General features: G+C 45.6%; 1 protein-coding gene across 1 annotated transcript in view; it reads right to left on the reverse strand.

Moving 5' to 3' along the window:
• CFAP20DC (CFAP20 domain containing) overlaps positions 1–22,174 on the reverse strand; it is a 197,980-nt gene that overhangs the window by 155,666 nt on the left and 20,140 nt on the right. The gene's annotated exons all lie outside the window — the stretch shown is intronic.

The raw sequence follows: 22,174 nt of genomic DNA on the forward strand, positions 1-22,174 counted from the left end.
ATCGGCTGGAAAATGATCGAAACTCGGATTTTGAAATCTCAAGATCGGCTCAACCCCAGTGCACATATAATATACAATTAGGATTGAGCGATCGGGATATGGAATGATCGGATCCCGATCGGCGATCGAGCAAATTTCACGATCGGGATCGGCTGGAAAATGATCGAAAATCAGATTTTAAAATCGATCCTGAAATCTCAAGATCGGCTCAACCCTATTAGAAATTCATCACTCATTGAACCCTTGAATGGCAGAAGGGGCGGTAACGACAGCCATTTCCTGCTATGTTGGAACAGGTACAGGAAGTGGAGCGCAGAGACAGGGACACCATCGGGAACAGCAGTGGCAGGGGTGGAGGGAGGCGAGGATATGCTCTTTTGTTTTGTTCAGCCAATTGCAGTTGTCTAAGGGTGGGTTGACACTACCATAATTAATATCCATTGCTCTCCCCATCACAGGTTGACAGCGACAGACAATTCATTGTAGAATGCAAGCAGAGCACCCTCTGCCCGGTATCAGTCTGCATTCACCCTCTGCCTGGCATCAGTCTGCAGTCACTCTCTGCCCGGTATCAGTCTGCATTCACCCTCTGCCCGGTATCAGTCTGCATTCACCCTCTGCCCGGTATCAGTCTGCATTCACCCTCTGCCCGGTATCAGTCTGCATTCACCCTCTGCCCGGTATCAGTCTGCATTCACCCTCTGCCCGGTATCAGTCTGCATTCACCCTCTGCCCGGTATCAGTCTGCATTCACCCTCTGCCCGGTATCAGTCTGCATTCACCCTCTGCCCGGTATCAGTCTGCATTCACCCTCTGCCCGGTATCAGTCTGCATTCACCCTCTGCCCGGTATCAGTCTGCATTCACCCTCTGCCCGGTATCAGTCTGCATTCACCCTCTGCCTGGTATCAGTCTGCATTCACCCTCTGCCCGGTATCAGTCTGCATTCACCCTCTGCCCGGTATCAGTCTGCATTCACCCTCTGCCTGGTATCAGTCTGCATTCACCCTCTGCCTGGTATCAGTCTGCATTCACTCTCTGCCTGGTATCAGTCTGCATTCACTCTCTGCCTGGTATCAGTCTGCATTCACCCTCTGCCTGGTATCAGTCTGCATTCACCCTCTGCCCGGTATCAGTCTGCATTCACTCTCTGCCCGGTATCAGTCTGCATTCACCCTCTGCCCGGTATCAGTCTGCATTCACCCTCTGCCCGGTATCAGTCTGCATTCACCCTCTGCCTGGTATCAGTCTGCATTCACCCTCTGCCCGCTATCAGTCTGCATTCACCCTCTGCCTGGTATCAGTCTGCATTCACCCTCTGCCCGGTATCAGTCTGCATTCACCCTCTGCCTGCTATCAGTCTGCATTCACCCTCTGCCTGGTATCAGTCTGCATTCACTCTCTGCCTGGTATCAGTCTGCATTCACCCTCTGCCCGGTATCAGTCTGCATTCACCCTCTGCCCGGTATCAGTCTGCATTCACCCTCTGCCTGGTATCAGTCTGCATTCACCCTCTGCCCGGTATCAGTCTGCATTCACCCTCTGCCCGGTATCAGTCTGCATTCACCCTCTGCCCGGTATCAGTCTGCATTCACCCTCTGCCTGGTATCAGTCTGCATTCACCCTCTGCCTGGTATCAGTCTGCATTCACTCTATGCCTGGTATCAGTCTGCATTCACCCTCTGCCCGGTATCAGTCTGCATTCACCCTCTGCCCGGTATCAGTCTGCAGTCACCCTCTGCCCGGTATCAGTCTGCATTCACCCTCTGCCCGGTATCAGTCTGCATTCACCCTCTGCCCGGTATCAGTCTGCATTCACCCTCTGCCCGGTATCAGTCTGCATTCACCCTCTGCCCGGTATCAGTCTGCATTCACTCTCTGCCTGGTATCAGTCTGCATTCACCCTCTGCCTGGTATCATTCTGCATTCACCCTCTGCCTGGTATCAGTCTGCATTCACCCTCTGCCTGGTATCAGTCTGCATTCACCCTCTGCCCGGTATCAGTCTGCATTCACCCTCTGCCTGGTATCATTCTGCATTCACCCTCTGCCTGGTATCAGTCTGCATTCACCCTCTGCCTGGTATCAGTCTGCAGTCACTCTCTGCCTGCTATCAGTCTGCATTCACCCTCTGCCCGGTATCAGTCTGCATTCACTCTCTGCCTGCTATCAGTCTGCATTCACCCTCTGCCCGGTATCAGTCTGCATTCACTCTCTGCCTGCTATCAGTCTGCATTCACCCTCTGCCCGGTATCAGTCTGCATTCACTCTCTGCCTGGTATCAGTCTGCATTCACTCTCTGCCTGGTATCATTCTGCATTCACCCTCTGCCCGGTATCAGTCTGCATTCACCCTCTGCCCGGTATCAGTCTGCATTCACTCTCTGCCCGGTATCAGTCTGCATTCACCCTCTGCCCGGTATCAGTCTGCATTCACCCTCTGCCCGGTATCAGTCTGCATTCACTCTCTGCCTGGTATCAGTCTGCATTCACCCTCTGCCTGGTATCAGTCTGCATTCACCCTCTGCCTGGTATCATTCTGCATTCACCCTCTGCCCGGTATCAGTCTGCATTCACCCTCTGCCTGGTATCAGTCTGCATTCACTCTCTGCCTGGTATCAGTCTGCATTCACTCTCTGCCCGGTATCAGTCTGCATTCACTCTCTGCCCGGTATCAGTTTGCATTCACTCTCTGCCCGGTATCAGTCTGCATTCACCCTCTGCCCGGTATCAGTCTGCATTCACCCTCTGCCTGGTATCAGTCTGCATTCACTCTCTGCCCGGTATCAGTCTGCATTCACCCTCTGCCCGGTATCAGTCTGCATTCACCCTCTGCCCGGTATCAGTCTGCATTCACTCTCTGCCCGGTATCAGTCTGCATTCACCCTCTGCCTGGTATCAGTCTGCATTCACCCTCTGCCTGGTATCAGTCTGCAGTCAATAGTATAGTTAAGTATCCGATCAATGGAAGTCTAATACCTGGCCCCTGCACTGATCAGCTGTAGTTTGCCACCACTGTAGTATATGGCTGGGAAACCACATCTCTGCTCCTATTCACTACTTCCATCCATATACCATGTATACAGCTTCCGGCCCTGTCAGCCACATCAGCCGATCAGTGTGGATTCTAGGTGTTGGATCTCCACCAATCACATATTGATGATTATACTGTGGATAGGTCATCAGTATCCAATGACCTTGGGTCACAGACAATCCCTTTAAACTGTAAGCAGTTACCATAATCTGTACGGGCACCTTAATGATTCGCCAAAAGGCGATTATTCTACGCCTATCGCCAGCTGCAGCCTCACACCTGCAACACCTGCTTTCATATTTGATATAAACTCGGCCATTGGAAGGCGGCCTGCAGCTTATCTGGTTGTTCAGTGTTTTTCCGCCGGCAATTTCATCGGTAAATACAGCGTGAGATATAAATAAAACATTTCTGCTTTCCTTGATATCTAGTATTTACCAAGTTGCAAAAACCTGTCAATTATGTTGCATTGTTACTGGAGGAAACACCAGCTCCATTGTTAACTTGTCAACTGTGGCTGTGGTTTATTATTAAATACCAATGCTCTACTGATTGCATTAAGCCGCACATAATGGCGACAATTTATTGTGCTGATTGCGTACGTGACGTCAGGCCTAATGCTTTCTGACATCTGAGGACATTATCACATCCTAACACAATGTCTACGAGTCGTTTGCATATGGAATAGAAAAGTAATGAGGTCTATGATAGACCCTACACGTACGAACCTAGAAACAAAAAAGGGAGAAAACATTCATGCAAGATGGCAACACCATACACGTCCGGTAGCCTCAGGTTGACTTAGCCGACAGCTATTCCATCTAAGCACCCTCCATATGCATGGGACCAGAGACACCTCTGTTGGCCTTCTACGAAAGGCAACAATTGGGCAATTCTCTTCCGATACTTTTACCATGCTCAACCACGGCTCCATTCCAACTGGGTACATGGGACTCCATTCTCAAGGTCCAAAGGTGGGACCACAAAATAAGTTGACCTGTGAATTTCACCAAGTGAGATGATCTAAGAGGTGGTATTGTACATGAACCACTCCCGACACGTCTCTGGGCATCAAGCATGCACTTGGAAATGGTCCATGGTGTGTAATGAAGACGCCACTTGTGTCTGGATGGTGGACAAGTACAATGTTGGATCCTCTCTACTGGTGTGGTCCATCCATAGCCTGTTCACTGTGTGTGGTCTCACCCAACCCCTCCACACCAACACCCAACAGCTAGGTCAGAACATCCAAGATAGTGGGCAATTTGTGGACCATAATACTTCTCTCAAACCAGTTTCAAAGTTTGGGAAATGGGCAAAATATATGTCTTGAAGACGCATGTCAACGATCTTTCACCAAGAAGTACACTACCCAAAAGTAGCATCTAGAATCCTATTTGTAGAGCAGCAGGAAGAAGATTTTTTACTCCTTCTTGTGGCTAGAACCAGTGTTTACTCCGACCACATACATAATAGTTTACACATCTGTCTTCACGCCAGCTATCTGATGTTTCGATCTGGGTGCTTTTTTTTGACATTGAGTATATTTACAAACACAGTTCTGCAGGCTGAGCACTCTCATGCTACCACTCATGTCTATGGCTATTGTCTCTTACATTACATTATTTTTGCTTACATATCTATTTGCAGCGCCCATGCCACGCTTATTTGTTCCGTCAAGTACGTATCATGTAGCTGAGTCAATTCAATGTCCAATATATGTCAAATCAATGCTACACAATCCAGGTTGAGGGGTTCATTATTCGTAGTACGAGGTTCCCTCTTCTTTACACAGCTGTCAATAGCAATGTCAATCTAAAACATGGAGTCCGTAGACAAATACATCGCTGATGATTCTGCTGCCATCTATTGCCAGTAGTGGGTGCAATGATGGGTGTTATGTGATGATCTCTATAGAGGTGTTATCTTCTATTGTAATACTATTATTGATGTAAATGAGGTGAATGCTGCAAAGTAAACGTCTACAGAATTGCAAATTGTCAATCTTGGTGGCCAAAGTGAAAATTGCAAGTTTAAATGCTTTAAAAAATATGGATAGTGACATGGAAAATTATGAAAAAACAAAAACAGTAGAAAATTTTTAGGTTCCATATCTGCTTACTATGAGTTTTCCTTGGGTTGGGGATGGGGAAACCAAGGTGGCCATCACTGCTGCTCGAGCCGCTCTGACCCCTTTTCTCCCTTCATCGAGCCACAGGCCATGCTTCGTAGCGGTGGGTGGGCTCTGCTTGGGCGGGGTCACTTTTGCCACGACCCTAGCCTCCTTGGGTGAGTATGGAAAAGTACTAAAAAGAGTACCAAAAAGTTGTAAATGGTTGCTATGCAGCAAGCTACAAAATATAGGAAAAATATGGGTTGACCAATGTCCGGCCTGACTTTCGACTGACTTTAACCTTTAAAAGATTGACCTACTGTAAAGGATATACAGTGACCCCATTCAGTCTAGGTTACCTTGATTGTTGAGCTTGAGCTGACGTCACAGAAGAGGCTGGAAGACGTCCGGGAAAGAACCCTGAATGCTGAGTATGTGTTTTTTCAGTTTTCCACACCTCCCCTGAGCCTCCGATTGTTGAGACCCCTGAGTATTATAATGATTTGTGGGTGGTAGAGATGAGTGAGTAGTGTTTGATCGAGTAGGTGTTCGATCGAATACTACGGTATTCAAAATACTCGTACTCGATCGAACACTACTAGCTGTTCGAAGTTTAAGGTTCGATGCAGAACCAGCGTTGATTGGCAGAATGCTATACATTCTGCCAATCAACGCTGGTTCTTCTCTTACCTTTAGAAGTCTCCTCCGTGCAGCGTCCTTGCGGCGTCTTCCAGCTGGAATTCACTCTGCCTAGGCATCCGGCCTAGGCAGAGCCGACTGCACGTGCGCGGGCATGCCCTCACATGCGCAGTCGGCTCTGCTCAGGCGTCGGGCCGGGCAGAGCCGACCGCGCATGCACAGTCGGCTCTGCCTAGGCCCCGATGCCTAAGCAGAGTGAGTTCCAGCTGGAAGACGCTGCGGGGGTGCTGCGCCGGGAGAAGATTTCAAGGAGAATCCAGCACGACCGTCACTCGTGGACTTGGTAAGTATAATTTTATCGAATTTTGCGTACCCCTGAAATGAGCATTTCCCCTCATAGACTATAATGTGTTTCGAAATCCATTCGAACAGTCGAACAGTGTGCGGCTGTTCGAATCGGATTTTGAACCTCGGACATTTTAGTGTTCGCTCATCTCTAGTGGGTGGAAAACCCTAACATTTTTGGATATGGGTAAATTTTTTGGAAAATTCATAATGAATCTGGCTTGTTACCAATTGGTTTGCTCATCTCGTGATCAGATAGTCTAACCAAAACTTACCAACCACAACAACCACCCAATGGAGCAAATTTATTAAGACTATGGGCTCTTCCTAAATGCGTTGGACATGCTGGCGCCATAATGGAAATCTACGCCAGAAGAACTGGCATGATAACCCACGATGGGTGAGGTGCGGGTTGGGGCTTGTGGCTCACCATTGGCACAAGAAAGGGCTTTGCACCAACCATGGACCTCAATATTATCCCTCTATGCCAGGTCATGGCGGACAGGGAATGACGAATTCCCCACATTGTCTTCTATGGCACAGAAGGAAGCATTTTCCTAAACCTAAGTTGGTAACCGGCCCGCACCTCCCTGCACACACAGCAACCTTTAAACCATTCTCCTAAACATATTTATTTTTCTATTAGTCTTGCTAGATTGGAAGAGCAACTCAAGCACAACACTATTTTCAGCCTAGTTGAAGACGCTACAATGATCTCACAGATGCAATTAATCAAAATGGGAGTCAAACTGCGTATAAAGCCCAACTCTGGGTCACTGAAGTCGGGATGCGGGAGACGCCGAGCTCTCAAACATATGGACCTTTTTTTTTAATTTAACTTCGAAAATGTTCGCTGTAAAAAAACCTTCTAACCTACATTACATATCCCATTTACAACAAATGCTTAGTAATTTATCAAGCGACCTTTCTTGAAAGATTTCTAGTTCTTAAAGGGGAAAACTTTTTTCAGATGTGAACAATGACTAATATACGAGTGCAAAGACAAAAGCCGACAGACTGGACAATAGAAATGTTATATAGAATAGCAAGCGTTGAATGGCCTAGCCCATCCAAGGAAATGGGTGCTGCGGACATGCTGGAAATCGCAGCATGTCAATTATACCTACGGAAACACCATAGGAATAATGGAAGACCAAAGCGTTGCAGGAAAAATCTCAATGAATTATCGCCACTTTTTTTCCCACAGTGCTTTGTTTGATGTGGCCCACTACAAATAGCCTGACCCTTGGTTCACATCTGAGATTGGTAATCCGTTCGGGAAGTCGGCATAGGGACCCCTTGAATGGACTACCGAACGTATTTGCAAGCGGTGTGCCGTGAAAGCACACGGAGCCCATAAACTATAATGGGGCCGTGTGCTTGCTGCGAGATCTCCGCCCGAGTCATGCGGACAGAAAAGTAGATTGGGAACTATTTTCCTGTCCGCATGTTCCCTGAGGTCCGCGTGCTCTCATTGGCACACCGCTTGCCAGTGCATTTGGTATTTCGTTCAGGGAGGTCCCCATGTGGACTCCCCCGAATGGATTACCAATGCAAATATGAACAAGGCCTTAATCTAAAGGGGTTTTCTGGACTTAAGATAGGTCAAGGGTCCAACATCCAGCCCATTGGTTGATCAGCTGTGTGAAGAGGCCACAATGTTTGGACAATTGTTGCGGCTTCTTTACTACATTCCAATCACGGTGCTGTACATCTGTATAGTGACTGGGGCTTGGTATCACAGCTCAGCCCATTTACTTGAACTGGAATCAGACCATGTGACGATGAACATGATGTCACATGGCCTGTGAAGTGGAAGCGAAGTGCAGAGAGCACTGCTCCCATTTCAAAAAGCTGATCTGTGGGGTGGTCTAGGTGTCGGACCCCCAAGGATCTCCAACTGATGACCTATCCTAAGAATAGATTATCAATTACAAAGTCTGGGGAAACCTCTTTAATTTCCCTACAATGCCACCATTGTGCAATGCAGGGATCTGTAGGGTCCTTCAAAGTTTGAGATCGCCATTTGGGTAGCCATCTTTGTAGTCATTATTAAGTGACTACTAGATGAGGTCCTAAATGGGAGGACCCTTCAATAACCCCTTTAATTCAGTTTATACAGTAGATGAGGCTGGATACAAACACAGGTCCATCAAGTCCAACCTATAACCCTACAGAACTCTACAGTGTTGACCCAGAAGAAGAAGACAAAAAAACTCACCATGGGAGGACCCTTCAATAACCCCTTTAATCCAATTTCTACAGTAGATGAGGTTGGATGAAGACACAGGTCCATCAAGTCCAACCTATAACAATACAGTACTCTATAGTGTTGATCCAGAAGAAAAAGGAAAAAAAAACACCATGGGAGGACCCTTCAATAACCCCTTTAATTCAGTTTATACAGTAGATGAGGCTGGATACAAACACAGGTCCATCAAGTCCAACCTATAACCCTCCCATACTCTACAGTCTTGATCCAGAAGAAGAAGGCAAAAAAAACCACCATGGGAGGACCCTTCAATAACCCCTTTAATCCAATTTCTACAGTAGATGAGGTTGGATGAAGACACAGGTCCATCAAGTCCAACCTATAACAATACAGTACTCTATAGTGTTGATCCAGAAGAAAAAGGAAAAAAAAACACCATGGGAGGACCCTTCAATAACCCCTTTAATTCAGTTTATACAGTAGATGAGGCTGGATACAAACACAGGTCCATCAAGTCCAACCTATAACCCTCCCATACTCTACAGTCTTGATCCAGAAGAAGAAGGCAAAAAAAACCACCATGGGAGGACCCTTCAATAACCCCTTTAATCCAATTTCTACAGTAGATGAGGTTGGATGAAGACACAGGTCGATCAAGTCCAACCTATAACCCTACAGTACCCTACAGTGTTAATCCAGAAGAAGAAGGCAAAAAACCCCACCATGAGGCTGATGCCAATTGCCCACATCAGGGGTATAAATTCCTTCCTGACTCCAAGTCCGTATATCAGTATAAATCCCTGGATCAATGTGTCATCTTCAAAAATCTAAGACGCATAACCTATAATATGGTAATATGTAAGGCCGGTCATGACCTTATACAATGGATCCACCAAATTCCGCTCCAGTCCTGCTTACGTCCTATGACCCCCAACCCTATAACCAATGTGCAATAGTGCTTGTCATCTTGCCCCCTCCTCCCTTTTAATTCCCTTCTACATCATTCTTCTATCTTCTGTTCTACCACATTGATTCCTCTCTAATATTTGATATCCGTCCGATCAGACAGAATAAATAATCACCCCCATTTATAAGAAGACTCTTCTGATTCCCGCGGATCTATTACAAGGACAACACTAAACAGATTGAAGTGGATTGAATTCACATTGCTGTCTCCTCTGCGGGGGGTAGATATATACTGCATTTCTTTTTATCATTACCAAAGCATACTATAATAGAAGATGACACCCTTTGTTGCGCTGATACCATAAAGCCCTTGATCTTACACCCCCAAGAACAATGGACGGCGATGGAGCGTTAGAAGAATAAGTTACCTTATCATGTTATCATTAAAAGGAATAAAAATTGATTTTCTTTCTTTTTTTATTTTTGCAATATGTTGTGGGAGTTACAATAAATCTCTACTTTCCAAGCCAGAATGGCGTTCACGTAACTATGTTATCTGCAGCTTTTACCCTGTGATGTTTTCCTCCATAGAATACAGTTCATATGTGAGCTTAAAGGAGTTTTCTGGGCTATAAAAATATAAAAAAATACCGTAAAGATAGGTCATCAATGTCAGATTAGTGGGGGTCTGATACCCAACATTCCCATCGATCTGCTGTTCTCAGTGGCTGATCTACAGAGAGTGGAGTAGGAAGCAGACAGCGCCGTTCTCTGTGTAGTGGTGGAACTGAGTTACTGCAGCTTAGGTCCCACTAAAATTAATGATCTGGAGTATCTTGTCTGACCCTCCGCAGAGTGTTTCAATTGCTGAGAAGAACTGATCAGCGGGGGTGCCAGGTGTCACTTATCCTGATGACACATCCTTAGGACAGTTCAGTGCTTATTAGAGTAGGAATAATTTAAAGGGGCTATCCACCTTTTTAATATTGATGATCTATATTTAGGATAGGCCATCATTATTAGATCTGCAAGGGATCAAGAACTGGGACCCTCGCAGATCAGCGGTTGCAGGACAGTACAGCTCCTGGTAATGTATACATGTCAGAAACTGCATTGCTCACCCCTAGTAAAAAGTATATTGGCGGATTTAGATACTCATTGACGTCTATGGGACAGCACTGAAGTACGGCTCCGGCCATATAAAACTTACCAGAAGCCAAGATGTCATGAAATAGCTGATCTGCGAGGGTCCCAGCTCCTCAACCCTTGTAAATGTAATAATGATGGTCTATCCTAACTATAGGTCATCCATATTACAAAGGTGGACAGCCCATTTAAATTTTTGTCATGGAACAGCTGATCTGTGGGGGTACTAGGGTAGGTCATTGGTATTAAACAGGTGGATAACTCCCTTTGATAACAGAATTCACCAGAGGCCGGCAATACAAGAGCATGATGTTGCATTAGCAAATCCAGATAGCAGAGCTAAACCTGGATCAAATGGCATCCAGCCAGCGGGCTAGAGGTGAGAAACCGCATACTTCATGACATGGCTTCATTCTTTTTATATTCCTAAGATGTACAATGTAGTAATCGTGGCATATAGAGATGAGCGAACAGTAAAATGTCCGAGGTTCGATATTCGTTTCGAGTAGCCCCTCAATATTCGACTACTCGAATCGAATATCGAACCCTATTATAGTCTATGGGGGGAAAATGCTCGTTTCAGGGGTAGGCAACGTTCGATCAAATTATACTTACCAAGTCCACGAGTGAGGGTCAGGCTGGATCCTCCGAGAAGTCTTCTCCGTGCAGCTTCCCCGCGGCGTCTTCCGGCTCTGAATTCACTCTGCCAGGCATCAGGCCTGGGAAGAGCCGACTGCGAAAGTCCGTACTACAAGCGAGTAGCAAATAGCGAGTGGTACTTGATCGAGTACGAGTGTTTCGAATACCATAATATTCGATCGAATACCTACTCAATCGAGTACTACTCGCTCATCTCTAGTGGTATATTTTATGTGGCAGGGGGACGTTTGTGGCTTGGCTTGAGGGCACGGTTGTGAACACCGCCTCTGCGCCCCTTAAAGGCACACCCATGCCACGGCGCACTTACTATCTTTATATACAGTTGTTTTTCTGCCTTCACACCTTACTCACTAAAAGGCACAAATGTCAGCAGATCTAGATGTGACACATTAAGCCTGAGACAGACATGACTGTAAGAAGAACAAAACTTGTTTGCAAATACGTGCTCGTGTTTATAGCACCTTTTCTATCCTGACATATAAGACATGGAAGCCAAAGATAAAAATGTGCTCAGAAACACAGAGGCGTGCCGGCACATTCCCTCCCTTCCTAATTAGGATGAAGTCAGATTAAAGGCCTTGTTTGCGCGCCCATCTTGTCTGGTTTTTGTTAATTATTCAGGAGAGGATACAGACAATATGCATGTCTGATAATAATGAGTGCAGCAATCCAGATGGCGGCGAACACACAAGTCAGTCTCACATTAGCACTAAACACACAACATTCCAAGATTCCTCCTATACTGTCAAAGACAAACATATCCAGATGTATTCCTGCCTCCTGCAGATCCATCCTAAGCACAACGAAGAAAAGGCAGCACAATACAGAACACAGCAGATACAATAGGAAGAGATACATTGTTCTCGGTGTCTGCAACGGTAACGGTCCGGAGTACAGAGAAATGCCCAGAGGGACACTGATTAGGATGAGAAAGGCTCTGCTCACACTAGCATCATGGCTTACAGTGAAGCCATGACAGGTATGCCAGATCTCTCATACTAGTAGTTTTAATGGGGTCTGTGGGGATCCAAAATTCTAGACACTAATAATAGAAACGCTGTCAAAAATATGGTAAAGTCTAACAAAAACCTTTAGTTCCTTATACACATTTCCTTCTCTGCTTATCAGTTACTTTTGAGAAAGAAGTCTATGGAGAGGAGAGGAGGGAGGAGGATGCTGTAAAAGGCACAAGCTCTGCTACTCTGCTAGTCAGGGAGTTCCTTTGACACAGCTATATCTTCAAGACAAGACTCCATCACTGTGTAAAACAAGCAGGGTTGAGTGATCCAGATCGGGAAAGATCGGATTCCGATCGGCGATCGAGCAAATTTCACGATCGGGATTGGCTGGAAAATAATCGGAAATCGGATTTTGAAACCTCAAGATCGGCTCAACCGTACTGTGTATATAATATGCAATTAGGATTGAGTGATTGGGAATGATCAGATCATGATCGGCATTCGAGCAAATTTCACGATCAGGATTGGTATCGGCTGGAAAATAATCGGAGATCGGATTTTGAAATCTCAAGATTGGCTCAACCCCACTGTGTATATAATATACAATTAGGTTTGAGTGATCGGGAAAGATCGGATCCCAATCAGCGATCGAGCAAATTTCACAATCTGGATCGGCTGTAAAATGATCGGAAATTGGATTTTAAAATCGATCCTGAAATCTCAAGATCGGCTCAACCCTAATAACAAGGCAATACATCAATTAACTTCCTCCTACCCTCTCCATAGACTTCTATGTCTGAGTGATGATTAGGAGGAAGAGAGCAACCCAATAGGTGGAGAAGAACTGGAATTCTTTAAGATTTATTACCAAGTTTCTTATATACATCTGTACTGTTCATTTCTGAAATGATCCATTATTGGAGATACACTTTAATATCTCAAGGGTTTGCTCGGATAATTAAAAGAAATGGCATAGAAACTTAAGAAGCGACATTGGTCTCCTTGGTTATCTGTGGGGCCAGTGGTTGTCTGATTAGTCATTTCCTGTATGTTGGAGGGACTAGAAGAGACCAGCAAGGATCTAAGAATCCTTAGGGGGAGTTCACACGGAGTAAGGTGCCGCGTGATGTGGCACGTATACGCCGTGTGAGATTTTGCGGGCCGTATACGCTCCCATTGATTTCAATGGGAGCGTGGATCGTAAATGTCGCGTTATTTTGCAGATTCATGTCATCCCTGACAGACTGGAGGATGTTGAGATCAGGGCTCTGCGGGGGCCGTATCATCCAGGACTCCTCCTCTAAAGGGTAAAGGTCACCCCAAATATTGATGGGATTTACATTTCTCTTTTGTTAAATGACAACACATAAACTATTAACCCTTCTATCCCTGAAATCATTCTTACTTTGCAGCGTTTTTTTCGAAACCTACGTAAAACTTTTGCACAATACTGTATATCGCCAGTTATGTAAGAAGTCTTGAAGTTGTCAATGTTCCACCCCTACAGACACAGCCCACTTAGATTATCATTCATGTCAGGTATCGCCGTGTTCTAGATATTAAATTACAGTTTCTTGCAGAGTATTATAAGCCTGTCAGTTTAGCTATACAATGCGGCAATTCAGCACCTGGACAGCTCCTCGCTGCTAACAGATGGCTGCCTGCAAACAGCGCACAGGGACGGCAGCCGCTGTGTGGGCAGAACTTCACGACCAAGATTCAACAAGTTCTGCTCTGTATCCTCTGTGTATAGAGCATATGTGCACAGCGTTATGTACACTTGTAATTGCTGGTTTAGGTGAATGTCTAATGGGCACACACCTCCCTTGGGAGAGACAGCGTCTGCAGTATTTGCAATGTGAAAACTAAGCAATAGAAATATAACTGCATACGAATGTGAATTGTTTTCACATATATAAGTTGGTATTGGAAGTAAGTGCATGCAACATTTTCAATACATTGCAAAAAGTTTTATTTTGCAGATTTAAGCTTCATAGCGTAATGGAGCAGAACACAGAACACAAAATCCTTGTCCTCTGCAAAGCCCCGTAGTCCCAATCATGGTCAAATTTAGCTATGTGCCCTTTAAAATGTTGTCGATTTCTCTATAGTTGCTCCTTAGTCTATGGCTAGATGGTGACAAGAAGATCGCAATGTCACAATCTGATATCTCGCCTAATGGATTGTCCATGAGGTTGCATTGTGATAGGCGACCATACCCAACCGCGACATGACAATTGCAAAAACGCCACTGGATTTTTAGGCACATGACATCACAAACCAAAGTTTAAAGGGGTTTTCTGATTCCAAATTGTTTTGCCATACTGATTACTTATTCACGGGATAGGTCATCCGTATGTGATCTCTGGTAGTGGGGAACATTTGCAACACAGCTCCTATCCAAATAATAGGAGTAGCACAGCAGTGTCATCCACTGCATAGTCGTGCTGCCAGGGAATTGCAGCACCATTCCTATTACTTGCATAGGAGCAGGGCTGCACTTTCTCCCCGTTCCACTTATCCTGTGAATGGGTCATCAAACGAAATGGATAAACCAACTCATTCCCAGCCGGGTTCGACCTAAATATTACAAAACCAAACAAATGGAGATTTATTTTGGGTGAAGTAAAATGACCGCAGCATTATATTCTGGGGTCTTATACAACATGATCAAAATGTATAGTAAGAACTTCATCTTTTTGTAGATTTTGCCGAGAAACACAGATTAAGGATGTTGTAATGGAATTGCTAGTTGTAGAATTCCCAGGTGCTGCTGTTGAAACCAGGGAGGAAGGGAAAGACAGAGACAGTGAGCCCTAAACTTAATCCAACCCCTGTCCCTACCTACTTGCCACAACTGTCTTAATGACAGGGGCAACTGAGTGACAGTCCCTTCTCTGAATAAGCGTACACAGAACAGGGCAAGACAAAACATCAGAGAAGCAGAGTCAGCAAGCCAAGGGTTAAATGCACAGAGACTAAGCAGTACCAAATCACAATCCAAAAGTCACAAGGAAGCCAAAGGTCAGAAGTCAGTAATACAGTACAATAGCAAGAGAATAGCTAGCAAAGACAAAGTCACAAGTCAGCAAACATGTGTGGGTTGATGACCTGTTTATAGGAAACCCAGGACCTGCCCCAGACTTTATTGGCAGATAAGCTGTCAATCACACAGGTAAGGCTAAGATAAACTATTAGAGGAGAAGAGGGAAACCAAGGAGAAGGAGATGGGTGTGGGGGGAAATCAATTATAGAGATGAGGGAATAGAACAGAGCAACAAAAAGCTAAAGCAAGGAATCATAACTGGGCATGCCTCCTGGTGCACCGACCCGAACAGGCAGAGATGTTATAGACGTCTTTTGTCCTAATACATTTGTGCCATTTTGATTGATATGACAGAGACCAAAGGATCCATCATGTGCTGAGGTGAGACCCCCACCTACAATATAAACTGGAGAATATCAGGAACATCTCTCGGTGTAGTAGACGCAGCACCAAGAAGCCATGGTGAAGGTCTAAGCCAGATGGAGAGGGATGGAAGCAAATAACTAGATATGCCACCTGCACTATTTTGGGAACAAGGGTTCAGACAAATCAGGCTTTTGCTATAGCGTCCTGCGATTCCTACCTTCCCCTTGCAGTAGACTAATGTTAATATTAGTCTCTAATTGTACCAGGGGTAACCAAAGGGGAATCTCATTTTTTGTGGTTTTTCTCTACTCCCTTAGCTACACTTTGTGGTTGATGTGATTTGGGCGGATTTGCATTTCCTTTTAATATGTAAGCTTATGTACTTCCGCACTTTAATCTTGGAACAATTCTGCTCTTACTAGGAATCTGCCAGGCGGCACCTCTGAGAATTCCTTCCTAAATTATTATGTTCTGTATGTGAAATAAAACTGCCAGGAAGATCTATTTCTGTATTGCAGATATGAAAGCAAAAGCAGCACAAGTCTTGGCTGGCACAGTGGTAAGAGTTGCTAATTCGACAGGTTAATGAGATATATCGCGGCACGGCTCCTAATATTCATCTTCCCTGTCAGAATCAAGGGGATTCCCTCCTGGTTTTCACCTACTGACTTGCCTTTCGAATATTCTCTTTCCTTTGAGTTGCTCGCTATTGTGGCGTGTGCTGTGCTATAGACAAACAATGTAATTACCGGGAGTAAAGAGGCGCGCGCTTGTGTCAACCCAATAGTCAAAAGACAAGTACAGCGCTGGTATACAAGGAAAGCCTCTCAAAGACTATAGAGCGTGATTAGATATCTTCTATCGCTGAAGGGAACGGCTTTATTTCTTTTGTCTAGTTGCTCTTTTCAGGAGAGGAAACAAGTTATTTTCTGCTCTGAAATTACTTCAGTACTAAGGTATAGAAACGTATAGACAGCATGTGTCCAATGAGGGCTTATTTAGTTAGAATGGAAGATTAGACATGGAGGACTGTCACACGTATTGGCTGACTTTATCCAGTACATATACGACTTTATAGTTCTTCTTAAAGGGACTTTCTAATCGTGGACATTGCAATGGTTTTCCAATCCTAAGGACTGTTCATCAATATCAGATTGGTGGGGGTTCCACACCAGATACCCCCATGATCAGCCGTTCTCAGTAAGTGGAGTGGGACGTAGTTCCATTGTCTGTATAGAGCTGATCTGCAGTACCTGGTCTGGCCACTACACAGAGAACGGAGCTGTCTACTTCCTGCTAAATTCTCTGTCTATCAGATGCTTAAAAACGCTTATGAATGTGGGTTTCTGGTGTTGGATCTCCACCAATCTGATACTGATGACCATTCTTAGGGTAAGTCATCATTCATTTATAGTCTGGAAAACTCTTAAGTCATAGCCGTATGCTTAATGCTTGATAGGTTAAAGTTCCATCTCTGGGAACCCTTCCCTTAAAGGGGTTTTCTTACTTTTCCATTTGACTTAAAGGGATTCTCCAAGAGTTGAATATAGGCCATTAATAAGATACGTGGAACCCCCTTAGATAAGCCTGAAATGGTAGCGGTGCTGTGGTGAGTGCTACTTCTGCTTTACTGGTCATGGATGTCGCATTAATTTATTACATGGTCTGTCTGGAACTCCTTCACATTCAATGTATGGCACTGTGCTTAGTATGTAGCACTTGCCCAAACAGCTGATCAGTGAGGGTCTCAGGTGTTGGCCTCCACTAGTTTGATATTACCCCATATCTGGATTGCCCAGCATTTGTTGCTCTCTTCCAAGTCCTCCAACTTTACAATTATATCTGCAGCCCTGAAGATCTCAGTCAAAAACAAAACTCAAAAAAACCCAAATCATTACCTCTTTTGGACCTCTTTGATGATGTCTATCCCTCTCCTGTGATGTCACGCACTTGGGCTCACTGTGGACGACTGGACCTAAGTAGTGACTAGGGCAGGCCGAGCATCATGACATCATCACAGGCCTCACCCTTGGTTAACATCTGCATTTGGTAATTCATTCGGGGGAGTCCGCATGGGAACCCCCCGAACGGACTACCAACGCATTTGCAGGTGGTGTGCAGTGAAAGCACACGGACCCCATAGACTATAGTGGGGTCCGTGTGCTTGCCGCGTGCCGCCTGCGGACAGGAAAGTAGATTGTGAAGTACTTTTCTGTCCGCATGTTCCCTGCGGAGATCTTGCGCAAGCACACGGACCCCATTATAGTGTATATGGGGTCTGTGTGCTTTCACTGCACACCACTTGCCAATGCGTTCGGTAGTCCATTCGGGGGGGTTCCCATGCGGACTCCCCGAACAGATTACCGATGCAGATGTGAACGAGGCCTCAGCAGTGACCTCAGGCACCAGACGTCCCAGACGAGGCCTAAAAGAGGTAACAGATGGTGAGTACAAATGTTTTTTGTTTTTGTTTTTGTCACTTCCCCCCGGGTTTCCATCTATTATACTCTACGGTAGACTAGAATACAGTATATTGCGGCGGTCATTTTAGACAAATCTCCATTTGGTTGGTTTGGTAAAAAAAAAAATGAACAATTTGGAATATTTGGGTCAAACCATGTTCCGTACAAGTTGGGTTTGCCCACTTCTAAAAACAATCTTTCTCCTTTTTTTTTTACGTCCAGGTCCCTTTAAGACTGTTAGAGATAATTTACTGTCATTTTGCATCTCTCAGGCGTAACTCAGCATATCCTCATCATCAGCAATAAGCAGCTGAGCTAATCGAAAGGTCGGGAACAAAGCAAATGCTTTGCGTAAATTCGGCGTACGCATGTAGTGCAGCATGTAACATCTTTGCATACAGATGAAAATGTCTGTTTCAAGGTTGATTTGATCCTTTGCATTCTGCTGCATAAACAGGCGAGAGCCCGCACAAGGCCGTTCATCATTTAAGGAAAATGGCAAGCTAAGGCCGTCCTTCATTTCAGGTCTGTTACGCAAGAGGAAAAAAACCCGCAACTTAAGCAAACAATTAACGTATTGGTAGTCCGTCGCCGATAGGAGGAAAGTTTTAATGACTCTTATTCTATATATCACATATATGACTAAGTACGACCATCTGCTAAGATGTGTGCGGAGATATCTCCTGATATAGTACAATAGGTCTCATTGCACTGGCAAAGCTAATTACCGGCTGTTTACTTCGGATTCGTGACTTCTTCCATGCACAATTTTATTAGAAATTTAGAGCCGCTGAGCCAGTCGCTGTATTTTCTGGGACATACATATTGATGGTCTCGACTAAATCACTGCGTTCCCTATTAGTCACTGCCAGAGGCAAAGCTTGGGCCGTTTTGCAGCAAACACAGTACGACCACAGCACATCATGTAAGACCTGTACCCTATACATAAGAGAGGTGTAAACAACTCACATAAACATGTCTATAAATAATCTATAATCTATACTTAATCATCGCCTAAATTATATCAATCCTTATTCCGACCAAAATCCTAAGGTCTTATTCACATGACCTATATCTGAATTGTTATACAGTGTGGGTTTGACTCCGATCCCTGACAGGCGTACTCTTAGTTCACATCTGCGTTTGGTAATCCGTTCAGGGAGTCTGCATGGGGACCCCCCGAATGGACTACCGAACGCACTGGCAAGTGGTGTGCAGTGAAAGCACACGGACCCCATAGACTATAATGGGGTCCGTGTGCTCTCCGCGTGCTGCCCGCACAAATCATGCGGACAGGAAAGTAGATCACAAAGTACTTTCCTGTCTGCATGTTCCGTGTGGACATCGTGTGGAGAGCACACGGACACCATTATAGTCTATGGCAGGGATGCCCAATACGTCGATCGCGATCTACCGCTCGATCGCAATGGACGTATGGGTCGATCGCGGGATGCAGCCAGGGATCCCCGGTGTCTGCTTGTTCACAGTGCAGGCTGAGAGTCGACTCTCAGCCTGCGCTGTGAACAAGCACTCCGGACACTTGCAGGCCGCTCTTAGGGTGCATGCACACTACGTAACGCCGGGCGTGTATGAGAGCCGTACACGCCGGCGTTACAGCAGGGCTGCCGAACACTTCCCATTCACTTCAATGGGAGCGCTCGTAACAGCGGCGTTTACGAGCGCTCCCATTGAAGTGAATGGGAAGTGTTCGGCAGCCCTGCTGTATCGCCGGCGTGTACGGCTCTCATACACGCCCGGCGTTACGTAGTGTGCATGCACCCTTAGGGATGGAGGGAGCCGGGGTGCTACTTGTTCACAGCACAGGCTGAGAGTCATCTACTGACACTGGCAGATGGGGCTGCCGCAGTCCCAGCCTGCCAGTGTCCAAAGATAACTCTCAGCCTGCGCTGTGAACAAGCAGACAGCGGGGATCCCTGGGCGGCCACAGAACGCCGCTGTTTCCTGCTCTCACGCTCCGCCCGGCCCACATGCCCGGCCCCGCCCACAGACACGCCCCACCCCGGCCCCACCCACAAGTAGTGGGTAGTAGATCTTTTGACTTGGTCATGTTATAAAGTAGCTCACATGCTGACAAAGTGTGAGCACCCCTGGTCTATGGGGTCCGTGTGCTTTCACTGCACACCGCTTACCAATGCGTTCGGTATTCTGTTGGGGGAGGCCCCATGCAGACTCCCGAACGGATTACCAAACGCAGATGTGAACGAGGCCTGTCTTATTGCTATTTTAAAACCCATGAACGTCTAAGGATCTATTCACGTGGCTATCTTCATGTGTGTCAAAACAGATTAACATGGAGCAAGTCAGTTCATTTAATGCCCGTAAAAATGGTCCACCAAAAATAGAGACATGTTTGAAGCCCATTAGACATTCATGGGTATTAAACTGACCATGTGATGGTCGTGACTCACTGTCGTGTGAATAAGGCCTAACACAAAAATATAATAATATTTAATAATACAACACACTGATGGGCTCCTCATCTCCCCAACTGGACGCCAGGGGACTCCATTTTCTGGCATCTAGTAATATTGAAAATGCAACCCCTGCAACGGCCGGACCAACAAAGAACAAATAAAAGGGGGGACCAGCAAACACAAGGTGGAGAATAAAATAAAACATAACGAAAATGGTCAGATTTAACCCCATTAGAATCAAATTTTGGCTCGGCCACATGGATATGGCCCATACACATGGATGACCATTGATCTGAATGCCTAGACAATCCCTTTAACATTACATTTACATCCCATATGATCTTGTTCCCGCACCTCTCGGGTTTTTTTCTTGGCTCTATATATACTTCTTTTACTAGCTGTGAAGATTTTCTTTGGTATATTAAAGGTAAACTAAGAGAGTTTATTGTGATATACACTTTCCATCTCGCCGAGGAGTGAACAAATTATTCTCCACTTGGTGGCTAACATTAAAGCACACTTAAGTAGTATGGATGTGAAAGACCACTGGGTTCCTTTACATTCCAAGACGCTGGCGAAGATGAAGAGAGACGTGATGCCTGTACTTGTGTAGATGACTATTAAAAGGAACACTAACCCGGGAAATGCACAGAAAAATAAAATCTCAAGACTCCTTCCATTAATCTTTACCTTTCCTTTCTTTCTGTTTTGTCTCTTATTGGAGTTATAACTGAGAACAATGTAAAGAAACGTTCTCATGGACAGGCTATAATATAAGTGGCTGCAACAGGACTTGTATCTTGTCTGCCCTGCCCACAAGGCTAAGATCCGTCAGCAGAGTTGGTGAAGACGGACCAGAGATGTAGCCGGTTAACACTTTTGTTCTTTGTAGGAATTCTATAAGATTATACAGATGAGTTATAGGCTGTGACCTCTTATAACAGCTGATCAGGATGGGTGTCCTGGCACAGGATAGGTGGGCGTCCGACACCCGGACCCTGCACTGATCAGCTGTTCTGGCTACCTTCTGGTGCTGGAAGATACTGCTGTGGATAGAGCTGGAGGGAGCTCTGCTCTGATCCCTACGAAGTGGTTTGGATGGGACCTATTACATGAATAAGAGCTGAGCTGCTTCTGGCCCTGACCACAGCCCAGAGACATCAGGAACGGCTGATTAGTGTAAGGTCTGGGCGTCAGGATCTGATCAGATACTGATGGCCGTGTCAACAGGCCATCAGTATAAAAAACACTGTTGGGGTCCAAAAAACCCTTTAATACAGGTAAGCCACTGGTAGTTGAGGGGGAGCTACTGGGACACAGAGATCAGCAAGGGTATTTGGATACAGGTTTAGGGCAGAAAATGGAACCTTTGCCCTGGTTAAAGGAAAGGTCTGCCTGTATTATACACAGTCCAGTTACATTAATGTGACCACCTGTCAAAATCCAGAATAACCCCCTTTGGCAGAGTGGACCGCTGCGAGACGTGCAGGAAGAGAGGGGATGATGTGATGGTGTCACTGGGATGTTGAGCCATGCTGACTCCAGTGCCGTGGCCAGCTGCGCTAGGTTACATGGTTGAGCATCCATGGCGCAAACAACCCGATTGGGGTGGTCCCACAGATTCTCGATTGGGTTCAAGTCTGGGGAATTTGCTGACCAAGGGAGTACGGTAAACTCATCCTGGTGCTCCTCGAACAACGCACGTACACTGCGAGCTTTATGCCACGTCGCATTGTCCTGCTGGTAGATGCCATCATCCTGAGGAAAAACATTTCGCATGTAGGGGTGAACATGGTCCGCAAGAATAGATGCATACTTGTGTTGATCCATCTTGTCTTCCACAATGATGAGTGC

The sequence above is a fragment of the Leptodactylus fuscus genome, chromosome 9 (genome assembly GCF_031893055.1).
Source record: "Leptodactylus fuscus isolate aLepFus1 chromosome 9, aLepFus1.hap2, whole genome shotgun sequence".
Taxonomy (NCBI): domain Eukaryota; kingdom Metazoa; phylum Chordata; class Amphibia; order Anura; family Leptodactylidae; genus Leptodactylus; species Leptodactylus fuscus.